This window comes from Piliocolobus tephrosceles, chromosome 7 (genome assembly GCF_002776525.5).
Source record: "Piliocolobus tephrosceles isolate RC106 chromosome 7, ASM277652v3, whole genome shotgun sequence".
Classification (NCBI taxonomy): domain Eukaryota; kingdom Metazoa; phylum Chordata; class Mammalia; order Primates; family Cercopithecidae; genus Piliocolobus; species Piliocolobus tephrosceles.
In genome coordinates, this window is record NC_045440.1 from 58723307 (window position 1) to 58738281 (window position 14975).

The 14975-nt window shown below is 41.3% G+C and overlaps 1 pseudogene; it reads left to right on the top strand.

Moving 5' to 3' along the window:
• Positions 1-6738, top strand: part of LOC111549261 — a 56518-nt pseudogene extending 49780 nt beyond the window's left edge.
• The last annotated feature ends 8237 nt before the right edge of the window (positions 6739-14975 follow it).

The following is a 14975-nucleotide window of genomic DNA, read 5'->3' on the forward strand; positions in this document are numbered from 1 at the left end:
TTAGGAATCATGGTTCACACGGCTTATATGATTTAAAAAATTAAAAGGGCCGGGCGCGGTGGCTCAAGCCTGTAATCCCAGCACTTTGGGAGGCCGAGACGGGCGGATCACGAGGTCAGGAGATCGAGACCATCCTGGCTAACACGGTGAAACCCCGTCTCTACTAAAAATTACAAAAAACTAGCCGGGCGAGGTGGCGGGCGCCTGTAGTCCCAGCTACTCGAGGCTGAGGCAGGAGAATGGCATAAACCCAGGAGGCGGAGCTTGCAGTGAGCTGAGAACGGGCCACTGCACTCCAGCCCCGGTGACAGAGCGAGACTCCGTCTCAAAAAAAAAAAAAAAAAAAAAAAAAAAGTCTGAATGATTGGGTTCCTTCTGAGCACTCACATCTGGGTTCTTTAACAATTATCAGGCACCATGCTGTGCTCTAAGGATGCAGTGAGCAAGAGAGACAGGGCTCCAGCCTTCACTCTACTGAGTCTGCGGGGGAAACTTACACAGTTTACACCAGAGGTTCTGAAAGTGTGGTCTTGGAATTAGCAGCATCAGCATTATTTGGGAACTTGTTAGAAATGCAAATTCTTAGGTTCCATCTCAGGATTATTGAATCCCAAACTCTGGGGGCAAGCCCACCATTCTCTTTAAACAAATCTGCCAGGTAATTATGTTGCACTCAAATTTGATAATCACTGGTTTAGAAAAATGACCTGAGACTTCCTAGGAAGATTTTGCAAGTAGTCTAATGTCAGGCTAGTAGAATATTCTAGGATGTTATGTAGGATGAGACTGTCCTAGTTTGAGAACTAAAGTCCTGAACCCCAGGAAACTGCACAGTGTCAAGCTAATCAGGACAGTTGTTCACACTGTCAGGGCATTTTCTTCTAAGTGAGGTCTCTCACACTGTGTCCCTCACACTGTGTCCCTCTTAGTAGTTAAGCAGGTGATGACTGGCTGTCTCAAGACATGCCACATTCTTCTGCCCATTGCACTGCATAGTTTAATTGATGAGGCTCTCTCCACCTTCTTCTCATCTTGAACCTTTCTCCATCCAGCTAAGGTGAGAAATCCTCACCTGCACAACCTTTTGTCCTGTTTGCCCAGGGCCCTAATTAACTATCTTTCTGGTTTCTCTCCTGCTATCTGGTTACCTGGATGCCCTTACTTGCTGCCTCCTGAGTTATGGACAAGTCCTTAGAGATTCTATTAAAAGTTCCTGTGGTTGAGGCTACATGACTTTTGGGAACTTGAACATTTTACCTTTATGGACACCTTCCTTCTTCAAAACATTAAGAATTAAATTTTACGATTGCATTGGTAAAAAGATAATATTACAGACTGGATTATATTCTTTCTCTTCTTCCAATTAAAAACAAATTAAAACATATCTACAGGCTCCTAAAGTATATTGGTTGCCTGCCCCTGCACCTGGTGTGCCTGATGGATACGCTGCCCTGCTTGTGGCTACAACCTGTCTCATTGTGATGTGGATCCACATTCATCCTCTGGCCTCTGTTCTGAACCAATTTGGTCTGGTGTTTGTTTTCATCCTGTTGACTTATTTTTACACTGACCCATCTCTTCAGACTGAAAATTTCACTGACTTGTCTCATTCAATTTAGCTTTCAGCTTTACTCCCGGCTGCTATCTTTAGAATTTCCTTGAGCTCCTTCTTGTGAGCTCACACGCCATCCCAGCCACCTACCCTCAACCCAGCTCCCTGACACTAAGTACCGTGTCCTTGGTCCCTGGTCATCTAGGACTTGAGACAGCTGCCTGCTTGGCCAATCCTCTGCTCAGCCATCAGTCATCAGATGATGACTTAGGTACAACAGCTCACATGATCTAGGTTGAGTGTTTTCCATTTAAACCTTTTTTGCAGCAAAATCCTGCTTTCACATACACACATGCACACACACAGACACACATACACACACAATATGGAATCCTAAATATATAAAACATGTTAAAAAGTTGTGGCAGGGTATGGTGGTTCACATCTGTAATCCCAACATTTTGGGAGGCCAAGGCGAGTGGGTTGCTTGAGCTCAGGAGTTTGAGACCAGCCTGGCAACATAGTCAAACCCCATCTCTACCAAAAAAAATTAGCCAGGTGTGGTTGCACATACCGGTGGTCCCAGCTACTTGGGAGACTGAGGTTGGGGGATCACTTGTGCCTGGGAGACAGAGGTTGCAGTGAGCTGAGATCTTGCCACTGGACTCCAGCCTGGGCAATAGAGTGAGACCCTGTTTCAATTAATAAATTAAATAAATAAATAAATAAATAAAATATACTGACCCAACAAAAGTGGAAGAGTCTAGAACTTTTATGTTTCTTCTCCTTGGTACCATGCAGGTCCCTCTCTAAGACCTCTGGGCTCTCCACAGCCCCACCGGCCTCTCCTGGTGGGGTGCTTTGTACTGAGCCTGAGCATCTGCATGTTATGTTGTGGGAACAGCAACTTGGGTAGTTGACACTCTGTTTTATTCTTAAGGCTTGAATCAGAGCAGCGGATGAGAAGCATATTGTTGTGATTTACAGAGACACTGTGGACAACAGTTTACTGAGTCAAATGTTTTGACTGCTCAACATTTCATGCATGAGCAGAATGTTGAATGCCACCCTCTCCTCAAGATGGCATAGTAGAGCATGTGTGCATGTAATTATTTTCACTAAACACTATGTATGTTCTAAATTTATTTGCACTTGGAATAGGAATGCTTTACTTTTAATAAGGTCTCAGGACACAATTGATACGGCACACTTATATTAAGTTTAAATATTCATGAAAATATTATCATACTATCTGCTACTTTTTAAGCTGAAAATAAATCATTAATGATCCATTTCCATCTTCTGAGAGTACATCAAACAGGGAGTTTGCGAAGTTGAATGTGTATGTTTAATTGAGAGCTCAAGACACCATTGTGCTGTTGAATATCCTACAGTAGAAAACGTACAGGTCTAAATGAACTAAAATTATAACGTTTCCAGAAGTTAAAACCTGTTTAAATAAGATCAGACAAGCAGAGCCTGCAGGATGAAGAGAATGTAAGGAAAGTAGCATCTTCTCTTACTTTACAAGTTTCTAATTGATGTAGCTTCACATGCCTATCTTCCAGGCCTTCCAGATAATTTTAAAATAACACTTAGTTTTAACCTCCAATTTTCAAATGGAAATAATAAAGAAAGAGAAGTTAAAAGCTAAGTTCAAAGATCTCCATCCTCCAAATATTCCCAGCACTCATCTCCCACTCATGATACAGAAATAAGCAAACCTTTGAATTTTATATTGCTTATGCTTTGTCCTTTACTAATAAAGGAAATGGTTTTCAAATCTTCTGCTTGGACAATCAACTAATAAGGAAGCCCCTTAAAATCTACATATGCCCAGCTCATCAGATTCTGTCACCTCCACTACACTCTTTGGCTATATGTGGTGCTTATGCTCAAGAGATTTCCTGAGCTAATATTGCCAGCTGAGGGTGAGCTGGAGTGTTCTGCAAGCACGTTAGTACTCTCTTACCCCGTAGGCAGAGTCCAACGTAGAAACAGGTTGTGCAATTAACCAGTTAGTGTGTTAAGGCAGTAATTTGGAGTTGGAGTATACTTCCCCATGGAAATAGCCTGGCACATGGTACGTTCTAAGGCAAGGCCACAAAGCCTAACTAGCTCACGATGAGCCAGAAGTAACATACCAAAGCATAGTTTCATTGAAAATTAACCCCGTTTTCAGCTTTGTGTATGTAGAAGAATGCACTCAACTCCCAGTGGGGTCCTCAGTAATGTATGTTTCCTGAGGAACTGACAGTGGGGAACCAAGATTCCATGTGGCATGCAAAACAAAAACTTCAGGCAATATGACTTACAAATCTATTTTCCACTTCATAAAGAAAGGCAGCTAAGTCACTCGTACTCTAAATGGCTTAATTGGAAAACCAAGGGCAGTTATTGTTGATGGAAAGACAGATCAATATTGAGGCTCACCTGCCACACTTTTGTATTTGGGGTTCTTTGTAGGGCAAGTGAGTGCATGTTGTAGATAGGTGGAGGTCAGTCATTAACGAAGCAGTTTCCATGAGTAGGCTCCGGAGGTCTTCATCAAGGAAAAAGTAGTATGTGATGAGGGGCTCTGAACAAGCCATGTTCTCTACAGGGCCTTTGCCTCAGCTTGCTTCCACCTCTGACACAAGACACCCACCTTAGAGGACCTCAGGGCTGACCTACCCATCAACAGGCCTGCAATGGCAACTTCCACACTGAAAATAAAAGGGTAAGATTTTAATGCCCTCTTCTCTCTTAAAACACCAGAAGACTTCAAAGAGGAGGAGAAACAAAATCGTGAATGTGACATTGACGAAATAAGTAAATATCTGTCACAAAGACACAAGTGCATATGGAGATGGTTGCCAAGTACAGTAAAACTTGATCACCAAGTCAGATGCTGAATGAAGAGGTGCCCAGCACATCCGAAGCCAACCTGGCAAAGCACCAGCATCTCTAGAGTAGGTGGCACCTGAGAAATAAACACAGGATCCCTGCTATGCAACTGCAATTGTGGGGGGTTCCTGCTGTACAATCTCCTGTAAGGTCCTTCGGCACCCACTGTGAGGGAGGCAGGGCTGAAGAAGGAATAGGCAAACCCTGCATTGCTACAGCCACTCCATGGGTTGGCCCTACAGCTGCTACTCTGGGTCATATCGGGAGAAGGAAAACGAAGGCCATATGCATCCTAGGCTTCTCTGCATGCCGGTCTAGGAAGAGCCTCATTAAAGATAACAAACTAGCGAGCTGGCCTCAGACTTCTGCACAGAAGGTAAGAGTGTTGGAAGACGGTGGCCTTCTGCTTGATAAGGGAAGAAGGCAGGACCCAGATCATGCATCTGTAGTTAAAGACAGCAGGGATAAATCCAAACTAGAGAATATTCTATAAAATAACTGATCACTGCCCTTCCAAAGTGTCAAGGTCATGAGAAACTGCCAAAGACTGGGGAACACTATGGAGAAATGAGGTGTAAACACAATAAGAAATCCTTGATAGGATCTTGATACAGAAAACAAAGGGATATTAATTTAAAAACTGGTGAAATTCAAATGAAGTCTACAGTGAATAGTATTGTACCAAAGCTAATTTTCTGGTTTGAGTAATTGCGCTCGAGTTATGTGAAATGTTTACATTAAGGAAATCTAATGTTACAAAGTTGTAAAAACAACTTTTTTGCAAGTCTAAAATGAGTTCAAAATAAAAATTTCTAAAAGAATTAAGCAGCAGATTTGGACCTCATGCTGGAAAACTGGTCGCGAATGTAGATGTTTTTTGATGAGAACAGGGCTTTGGTTGATGGACTGTGCACTCAGAGGAGGAGACAGGCCACGCCTTTCAAGCAGAGGCAGCTCACTGATGTCCTCCTCAAGTTTCCACACCCTGCCCACCAGAGGTACGTCCGACAGGCCTGGCAGAAGTTACACATCGATACAGAATGTGTAGTCACACGATGGGCCGAGGAGATGGAAGCCAGAGAAAAGAAAAGCAAAATGACAAGAGTTCAATTATTTTAAAGTTCTGAAGGCAAAGAACATGAGGAACAAAACCATCAAACACGAGGTTAAGAAGCCTCAAGACTGGGCACAGTGGCTCAGGCCTGTCATCCCAGCACTTTGGGAGGCCGAGGCGGGTGGATCACGAGGTCAGGAGTTCGAGACCAGCCTGGCCATCATGGAGAAACCCCGTGTCTACCAAAATTACAAAAATTAGCCAGGCGTAGCAGTGGGTGCCTGTAGTCCCAGCTACTCAGGAAGCTGAGGCAGAGAAGTGCTTGAATCTGGGAGGTGGAGGTTGCAGTGAGCTGAGATTGTACCATTGCACTCCAGCCTGGGCAACAGAGCACAACTCCATCTCAAAAAAAAAAAAAAAAAAAAAAAGCTTCGAAAGGCACCTCTCCTGAAAGCTTCTCCAAAAAGCCAAGATGACAGACCTTGATCGTTTTAAAGTTATGAAGGCAAAGAAAAGGAGAAACAGAATCATCAAGAGTAAAGTCAAGAAGCTTCAAAAGGCAGCTCTCCTGAAAGCTTCTCCTAAAAAAACACCTGCTGCTAAGGGGTACAGCTGCTGCTGCAGCTGCTGCTGAAGTTCCAGTGAAAAAGATGACTGCTGCGGGTAAGAAGGCTCCAGTCCAGAAGGTTCCTCCCCAGAAAGCCACAGGCCAGAAGGCAGCACCTGCTCCAAATCTCAGAGGAGTCAAAAAGCTCCAGCTCCTAAAATAGAAGAAACACCTGCCAAGTAGAGTGAGAAGATGATTATATCCACAGAGACACCAGCTCTAAAAGCTCAGAAGGGTCAAAAAGTTTCAGCTTCGGCCAGGTGCATTGGCTCACACCTGTCATCCCAGCGCTTTGGGAGGCTGAGACGACTGGATCACAAGGTCAGGAGTTCAAGACCAGCCTGGCCAACATGGTGAAACCCCATCTCTACTAAAAATACAAAATTAGCCAGGTGTGGTGGCAGGTGCCTGTAATCCCAGCTACTCGGGAGGCTGAGGCAGGAGAATCGCTTGAACCCGGGAGGCAGAGGTTGCAGTGAGCCGAGATTGTGCCATTACACTCCAGCCTGGGTGACAGAGTGAGACTCCGTCTCAAAAAAACAAAACAAAAAAAAAAACAAAAAAGGGTGCAGCCCTAAAATAGAAGAAACACCTGCCACAGAGGCTTCTGCTCCAAAGATATTGGGCAAGAAAGCATAAGAGGCAATTATAAAAAGTAATAAAGGCTCTTTTTGACATGCTGGCAAATCTAAAAAACAATAACAATAAAAATAATAAAATATTAGGAAAACATATGACAGTTTTTTGACCTGCTTTTTCTTCTTTTAGAACAGCATTGTTTTATAGTAGGAAAAGACTGAGAAAGGTTGATCCATGGGGGAATAGTTAAATCAATTGTGACAAAGAGGAACACAATGCAGTCATTTTTAAAAATAAGACCACTCTCTACAATGAAGTGGAATGATATCTAAGGTTTATTAAGAAGAAAAAGAGAGGTCAGGACAGTTTGTGTAGCAAATTAAGAAAAGTAAAAAAGGTTGGGTACGGTGGCTCATGCCTGTAATCCCAAAACTTTAAGAGACCGAACTGGGTGGATCATCTGAAGTCAGGAGTTCGAGACCAGCCTGGCAAACATGGTGAAACCCTGTCTCTACTAAAAGATACAAAAATTAGCCGGGTGTGGTGGCATGTACCTATAGTCCCCTACTCAGGAGGCCAAGGCAGTAGAATTGCTTGAACCCCGGAGGCGGAGGTTGCAGTGAGTCAAGATCGTGCCACTGCACTCTAGCCTGGATAACAGAGTGAGACTCCATCTGAAATAAATAAATAAAAATAAAACAAAATTTAAAAACCCTGTGTAGATGTGTGCTTGTGTGTTTCTGTGCTTGTACCTTGAAAGGATACACAAGAAACTAACAGCAGGGGTTTTATCTGCGGGAAGGAGTAAGTAAGAGGACATGGGTAGAATAAGAGCTTTCTTCTCATTCTAGATAACTTTTTGTGTCTTATTCTTGTATTATGTAAACTTATTACCTATTCAATTATATAAATTATTATAGAAATGTATTATCTGTTAAAACAACAGCTATGTAATGGTTGGTAAATAGATGGATACATAGACGGTAGATAAATGATAGCTATAGATAGGCAGACAGATAGATAATAGAACTAGTCACCAGAAAAAAGTGCTTAAAATAAAGCTCAAGAAAATACTAATTCCCAGACTTAATTTATTACCTACAAAATTGCGTCAGCAGTAGCCGCTTCCTTAATTGGCAAACTCTGGCTCCTGGAGAGAGGCATAGTTCTCTAGGAGGGTGCACACAGTAGGACTTTTGCCTACACCCAGGTCCTTGTTGAACAAGTTGGAAACTGTTCCCGTAAACAGAAGGGGTCTTCTTATAACCTTTCCCAAGGCTGAGGACTTCATCATTAAAACTAGGGAATCAAATATGCCATTCAGGGGCATAGCTCAAGAAAGAGGGTTGAATGTGGCTCCATTCCTATCTTTAGAAACATAAAAATGTTGGTGGTTTTGACAGTGTGGTGGAGGGTGGGGAAGGGATTGTTTCTCTTTGCAGCAGGTTAGGTTGAAGCTGCCTGGAGCACGGACATCCAGATGAGAATGCTCCCTAATCAGTTAAACTTAGCATTCCATATCTCAAAGTGAGGTCTGGCCAGGAGAGACAGAGTGTGTAAACAGCATACTCAGCTTTCATTTCAGCCTTGGGAAAGGACAAAATTGATAGTGGGATATGCAGACTGAGGAGGGAAGAAGCAGGAGGAAGAGGGAAAAACGTGAAAGCAACCTTAAACATAAAGGCTGGGCAGAGGAGGAAGAGCAAAGAAGAAACTAAGGAGAAGCTAAAGAGCGCAGGGATTTTACAGCATCTAAGGAAAAATAACATTTCAATTCCTTCAGGAAGCTTAGCTGAGCCCAGGAGAGATGCAGGGTGGAAGCTGGAGGAGGAAGTAGAGGTCAAAGAGGACAGAGGAGACTAGTACAGTAACGTGTGAATGAAAGGATCCAGTAGAAAGGGAGAAGGTGAAGAGGCAGGAAGGTGAGAAGATGGGTGATGCTCCTAACCAGCGGGGAGAAGTTGGAGTCTGCACCTAAGAGGAGAGTTAAGCCTGGGACAGGTTTGGGACCACCTCTTTCATCATAACCAAGGGGAAGAAGGCAAGAATGGGCTCAGGTGCAAATAAGCTTCCAGGGCAGTGGCACGTAGGAGAGGCAGTTTTGACTGAGAATGTTGATGTCTATTTTCTCATTGAAGTAGAAAGTGAGTCATCTACTACCACTGAGGGGAGAAGTGGCAGGGTTGGAGGTATTTTTTAAAAGAGTACATAAGGTTTTATTAGGACTTTTTTGTAGAATAACAAATTGCCAACTTAAAACTTTTGTGGAAAAAATTGGAATCTCATAATTTGTAGAGGCAAAAGTCTGCCAGGTCATGTGGATTTTGTCTTTTTTTCAACATTACTCACCAGCCAAGATGTAGACATTTTAAAATGATTGAGGTTGGGAGTCGGGAGTCAACTGTGCTGCTCCAGAGTGAGTACTAGGGAGGGATACACAGGAGTGGGTTATGATATGTGTAAGTGGTTGGAATGACACAACGGAATTGAGGCTAGAAAGAGAAGGAAAAAAAGACAGAAGAAAGCTGATGAATAGAGGCAGAGAGGTCAAGTATCTGAAGTATCAGACAGACGGAGAAACACATATATAAAAAGCTAAGCAGATTGAAGGTCAAAGAGTAGATGCAAATTTTCAACAAATGATCAATAAAACTGTAAGAGCTGCTTCTGCATATTTTAAAATGCAAATCAAAACATTCTCACCTCTCAGATTGGCAACAAATTTATGTTTGATAATGAAGAACCCAGTAGGTTGAGGATATGGAGAAATGAGTACCTTTCTATACAGTTAACAGAACCATGAATTGGCATGAAACTTCTACAATTGGTAATTAACAATATCTACCAAAATTACAAGTGACCATTCTGCCTGAGCAGGAAGTTTCATGGTAAAAAATTAGTCTAATGAGATACTTTGACAAGTTTTCCAAAATGCATGTAAGAGACATTCCTTCATTATGTGTTCATTCATTCCACAATTATTTACTTGGCAACTATAATGTTTAGGGAAATGATTATCAAAATGTAATTTTCAAAAATGAAAACCATGACTCTTAAACAAACATAAACACATGTAACAGATTTTATTCAACTCATTAATTATTGAGACAAATAATAATATGGTAAAGCTGACTCAAAGGAAACTTAGAGGAAAGGAGATTTATATGGTCCTTTAAGAAGAGAATGTCAGAATAAAATTGTTACAATAGGCTGGGCACAGTGGCTGATGCCTGTAATCCTAGCACTTTGGGAGGACAAGGTGGGCAGATCATGAGGTCCAGAGATGGAGACCATCCTGGCTAACACAGTTGAAACCCCATGTCTAAAAAAAGTGCAAAAAAAGAAAAAAATTAGTCAGGCATGGTGGCATGCGCCTGTAGTCCCAGCTACTCAGGAGGCTGAGGCAAGAGAATTGCTTGCACCCAGGAGGCGGAGGTTGCAGTGAGCCGAGATTGCGCCACTGCACTCCAGCCTGGGCAACAGAGTAAGACCCTGTCTCAAAACAAACAAACAAACAAAAAAGATTGCTAGAATATATACAAACTGGTTAAGTTGTGCAAGAAAAAAAAAAAAAAAAAACAGTAACCTTTGAAGCTATCTTTTCCATGGGACAGAAATTATTTGCATCTTGACTGGACACAATCAATACATTAGCATAGGTCTTTATAGAGTCTGAGATCTTAATTAATAGTAAAGAGCAAAGTCAGACAGTGATACATTCTGCTAGAAGATTAAATGATTTCTAGCTGAGTTTATTAAATAATATCCCAGTATGACTTTGAAAAAATATGTCACATGCTATTGCATTTATTTACAAATCCCTATCATTTTTCTTAGTATAACCTATGTGCTTGGGATACAGCAATGAAGGCAAACACATTTTTTGCTTTCCTGGAGCTCGCAGTGTTTATAAAAGGAAAAAAATAAAAATAAAAGCAGAAAAGGGGATAAGAAATAAGGGGTTTCAATCCAGCAGATGGTTATATAAGATATGGTGCATACATTCAATACATCAAAATAATAAATTAGGAGACCATTAGGCTGAGAATGCTCCTGTGCCTACATTAGCAAACCAAAACCCAATGCAATATAAATGGTAAACTGAAACTAAAGCTTAGTTCATCAGAAACTGTCAACAAACCTCTAACTATGGACCGTCCACTTTTATCAATCAAATATTCTCTTCACCTTGCTTCCCTGGACACGTTATAAAAGCTTTTCCCTCATACCCCCTCAGTGGAGGACTGAACCTCTTGCAGTCTAGTGCTGCCCAATTCATGAGTTGCTGATTGCTCAAATAAACTCATTAGCATTTGAATGTACGTTTATCTTTTAACCGTTGGAATATGATAAATTCTATATAACCTCTGAAAAGACTAAAATTGGTCTGTAACTTTTGATACCCAGAGGGTTAAGAAGCAAGTTGGCTTTGTGGGCTTTTTCTTTTCCACAAGAATGAGGACTTTACCTATTGGGCTGAAGGCAGTACTCAGAAGCTACACTAGCCGTATCTCTACTTCATCCCAAGGGAAGTGGGAGGTGGAGGAAAAAGTAACAATCTCATATGACAGTTGCTGGGAAAACTGGGTCATTACAGTTAGGATGAAATGAAGTCTTTCTGCCTGGGAATAGAAGTTTGAAAGGGTATACTGTAAACATTTGGAAAGAGGGAGGGAAAAATTCGGAGTTTGAGTGTTAGAGCAAAAGCATACAGCATATGGAAATTAAGGAGAAGAAAGAGTCTAGAGGAGCCAGCCAGGGTTGACATTGTGAGAATGACTAAAGACATTGATTCATGATAAGATGACCTGACTCCATTTCTCCAAAGAATTAATCAACTTTCAGTTTTCATTTCAACATATAAAGAGCCTCGAAGTTATCATTCCCGTCCTTACAATAAGAAAAAGCTAGGCAAACTGAAAATCAATTACTTTCCTTGTACCTATCAAAAAACTGAACTCATTGGGAAAACTGTCACTCCAGCATCTGGAGAATCAGGTGAATCTGGAGAAATACAGCCACCCAGATCTTCTTACCTAGAAGCAAAAGCCACTGGAGTTATAAACTGGTAGAAACAGTTAAATGGTGATGTTGATGAACTGCTGGAGGCTGAATATGGTCTATTGAGAGTGAAAAACTCCTAGAGGCTAAAGTCTTAAGGGAATCCTCCTCACTTCCCTGGGTTTTCTCTGCAGGAATTCCACCAGGTTCTTATAGTGGGAAGTTTCTTCTTTTTTTTTTTTTTTTTTTTTTTTTTTTGAGATGGAGTCTCACTCTTGTGGCCCAGGCTGGAATGCAGTGGTGTAATCTCAGCTCACTGCAACCTCTGCCTCCTGGGTTCAAGCGAGTCTCCTGCCTCAGCCTCCCAAGTAGCTGGGATTACAGGCGCCTGCCACCATGCCCAGCTAATTTTTGCATTTTTAGTAGAGATGGGTTTTCACTATGTTGACCAGACTGGTCTCGAACTCCTGACCTCAGGTGATCTGCCCACCTCAACCTCCTAAAGTGCTGGGATTACAGGCATGAGCCACTGCGCCCAGCCAGGAAATTTCTTAAAATACCAACTTTGATTCTAGCAGAGGATAAGACGATTAACCACTTAATTTTTCTCTATAACAAAGGCCTACTGTCCAAGTAAAGAGTCTTTGTAAATCTCAATCCTGAAACCTTAGTTCAGCTGGACAAAGAGGATTCCTTCCAACTCCAGGACTTCAAGGAAATAGATTGGGAACACTACAATCAGGGAGGAAAGTGGATGGGGGATATAAAGGCTAAACCACTGCAGAAACACTTAGGAAAGTCACAGACCAGAGCCCCAGACCCTCAAAAGACTGAGACTTAATCAGAAAATTATAGAATGCTCTCTTTCCCCTACTCCTTACTACCATGCCAATAGGATGTCAGTATAAAGACAGTTGATTTCAGCTGAATGAGCTGCAAGATGCAGACTCTCTCTGAGGAGGAGGACTTAAAGAAGCCCAAAGTGAGGAGAAGAGACAAAAACACAAATTCTAGTGGAATTTGACACATGTGGTACCTATAGCTACAATAAACATTAAGCATAGATTAACATAAATCCTCACATGAAAGGCTTATTTATTTCAGCTCTTCATACCCAATACAACATGCTTACTTTTCAGCAAGAAATGAAAAGACGTTCTAAAAGACGGAAAGAATACACACACACACACACACACACACAGTGTCTGAAGAGACAAATCATCAGAACCAGATGCAGATGTTACACAGCTGTTGGAATTCTGAGACAGAAAATTTAAAATAACAATGACTAATATGTTAAAGGTACTCATGGAAAAAATAAGTAACATGCAAGAACAGATGGAAATTGTAAGCAGAGAGATAAAAATGCCAAGAAAAAAAGCAAAAGAAAATGCTAGAATTCAAAAATACCATAACAGAAATAAAGAATGCCTTAGATGACTCACCAGTTGACTGGACATGGCCAAGAAAAGAATCAGTGAACTTCAATAAAACTGCTCAAATTGAAATGCAAAGAGAAAAAAGAATGGAGGGGGAAAAAAAGAATGAAATATCCAATAACTGTGGCCAGTATCAAAAGGTGTATCATAGGCTGGGTGCTGTGGCTCATGCCTGTAATCCCAGCACTTTGGGAGATTGAAGTGGGCGGATCACTTGAAGTCTGGAGTTCGTGCCCAGCCTGGCCAACATGGCGAAACCCCATCTCTACTAAAAATACAAAATGTAGCCAGGCGTGGTGATGCATGTCTGTAATCCCAGCTACTCAGTAGGTTAAGGTATGAGAATCACTTGAACCCAGGAGGTGGAGGTTGCAGTGAGCCGAGATCATGCCACTGCACTCCAGCCTGGGTGGCAGAGTGAAACTGTGTCTCAAACAAACAAACAAATTAAAAGTATATGATAAACACAATTTAAATACCTTAAGAAGAAGAAACAGAAAATGGAACAGAAGAAATATTTGAAGTAGTAATGGTTGAGAACATTTCAAAATTAATGACAGACACCACCACATACACAGATCCAGGGAGCTCAGAGAACACCAGGCAGGATAAGTACCAAGAAAAATCATACAGTTATATCATATTTAAGACCATTTATAACAAAAGTCACCTGGTAAGTGAGTAGGTGGTGGGAATTAAATAGTCTGAAAGTACTTGTAGGCATTTTAAATGATGTTTGACACTTCAATTCTTCTCTCTTTTTCACCTTCCACATCAAATTGGTCACAAAATTCTACCAAATTCTCTCAGAAAATACCTTTCATTTCCAGCGTCTCCTTTATCTTTCTATTAAAGTGCCTGAGTCCAAGGCCTCATCATCTGTTACTTGGAACTAACACAACAATCTATCTGTCACCAATTTCTTCCCTACACATGGAAGACAGAGTTGTTCAAAAGACCCAGATGCCTCTCTCATAGCTGCAAATTGAAACCCAAATTCTGCTGAAAATCTGGCTACAAGTGACATTTTTAGATTCATTTCCACTACTAACCTTCATGCACCCAAATTGAACATAGCTCCTCACTATCTGGGCTGTAATAGACACTATTCCCTGTTCCTGGAACACTTCTCAACCCATTCTTCATCTGTCAATCCTTATTCATCTTTTATCATCCAATTTAAATATCTCCTTCTCAGTGAGTCTTTCCCATATCTTTGTAGCTAAATCAGGTGCTGGGTAATACTGCACCTTTATAGTATGTTGTTAGTAACTTGTCGAAGTAGTTACCATGTTACATTATCATTTACTTTTTGACATGTTGATGTGCGGTCCTAGAACATGAGCTCTGCAAGGACAGAGTCATACCATAAAGTAGGCACTAAATAAATGTGTTACATGAATGAAAAGATGAGATGATTTTTGGAAAGATCCTGACATTCAAAGACATTGATGGTGAAGATACAGAAGGAAATTTTCTGAACATAAAGAAAACCAGTTGAGAGACAGTTGTGGGCATTTCATTTAACAACCAATTTGGAAACAAGAAGCTGTTGTTGTGCTGGCCAGGAAGGCTGGTAATTGTGGCATTTTATATTTCACTTGCATGAGAAAAAGCAGGTCCCTAATATGCAATGCTATATCAGAGATTTCTTCAACAAAGCAAAGTCTTGGGACTCTCCCAGTAGTATGTTCCTTCTTTCAGGGTTCACACCACCCACCCTGTCATAACAGGAAAAGCTCAGTGCCCTATGCAACACCCAACATCCCAACTTTTGATAGCCATGAATCATTAAAAAAAAACTCTCTTAATAAATATTAAAATAATACATTCTAAAAAATATCAAAACTTTTGTTT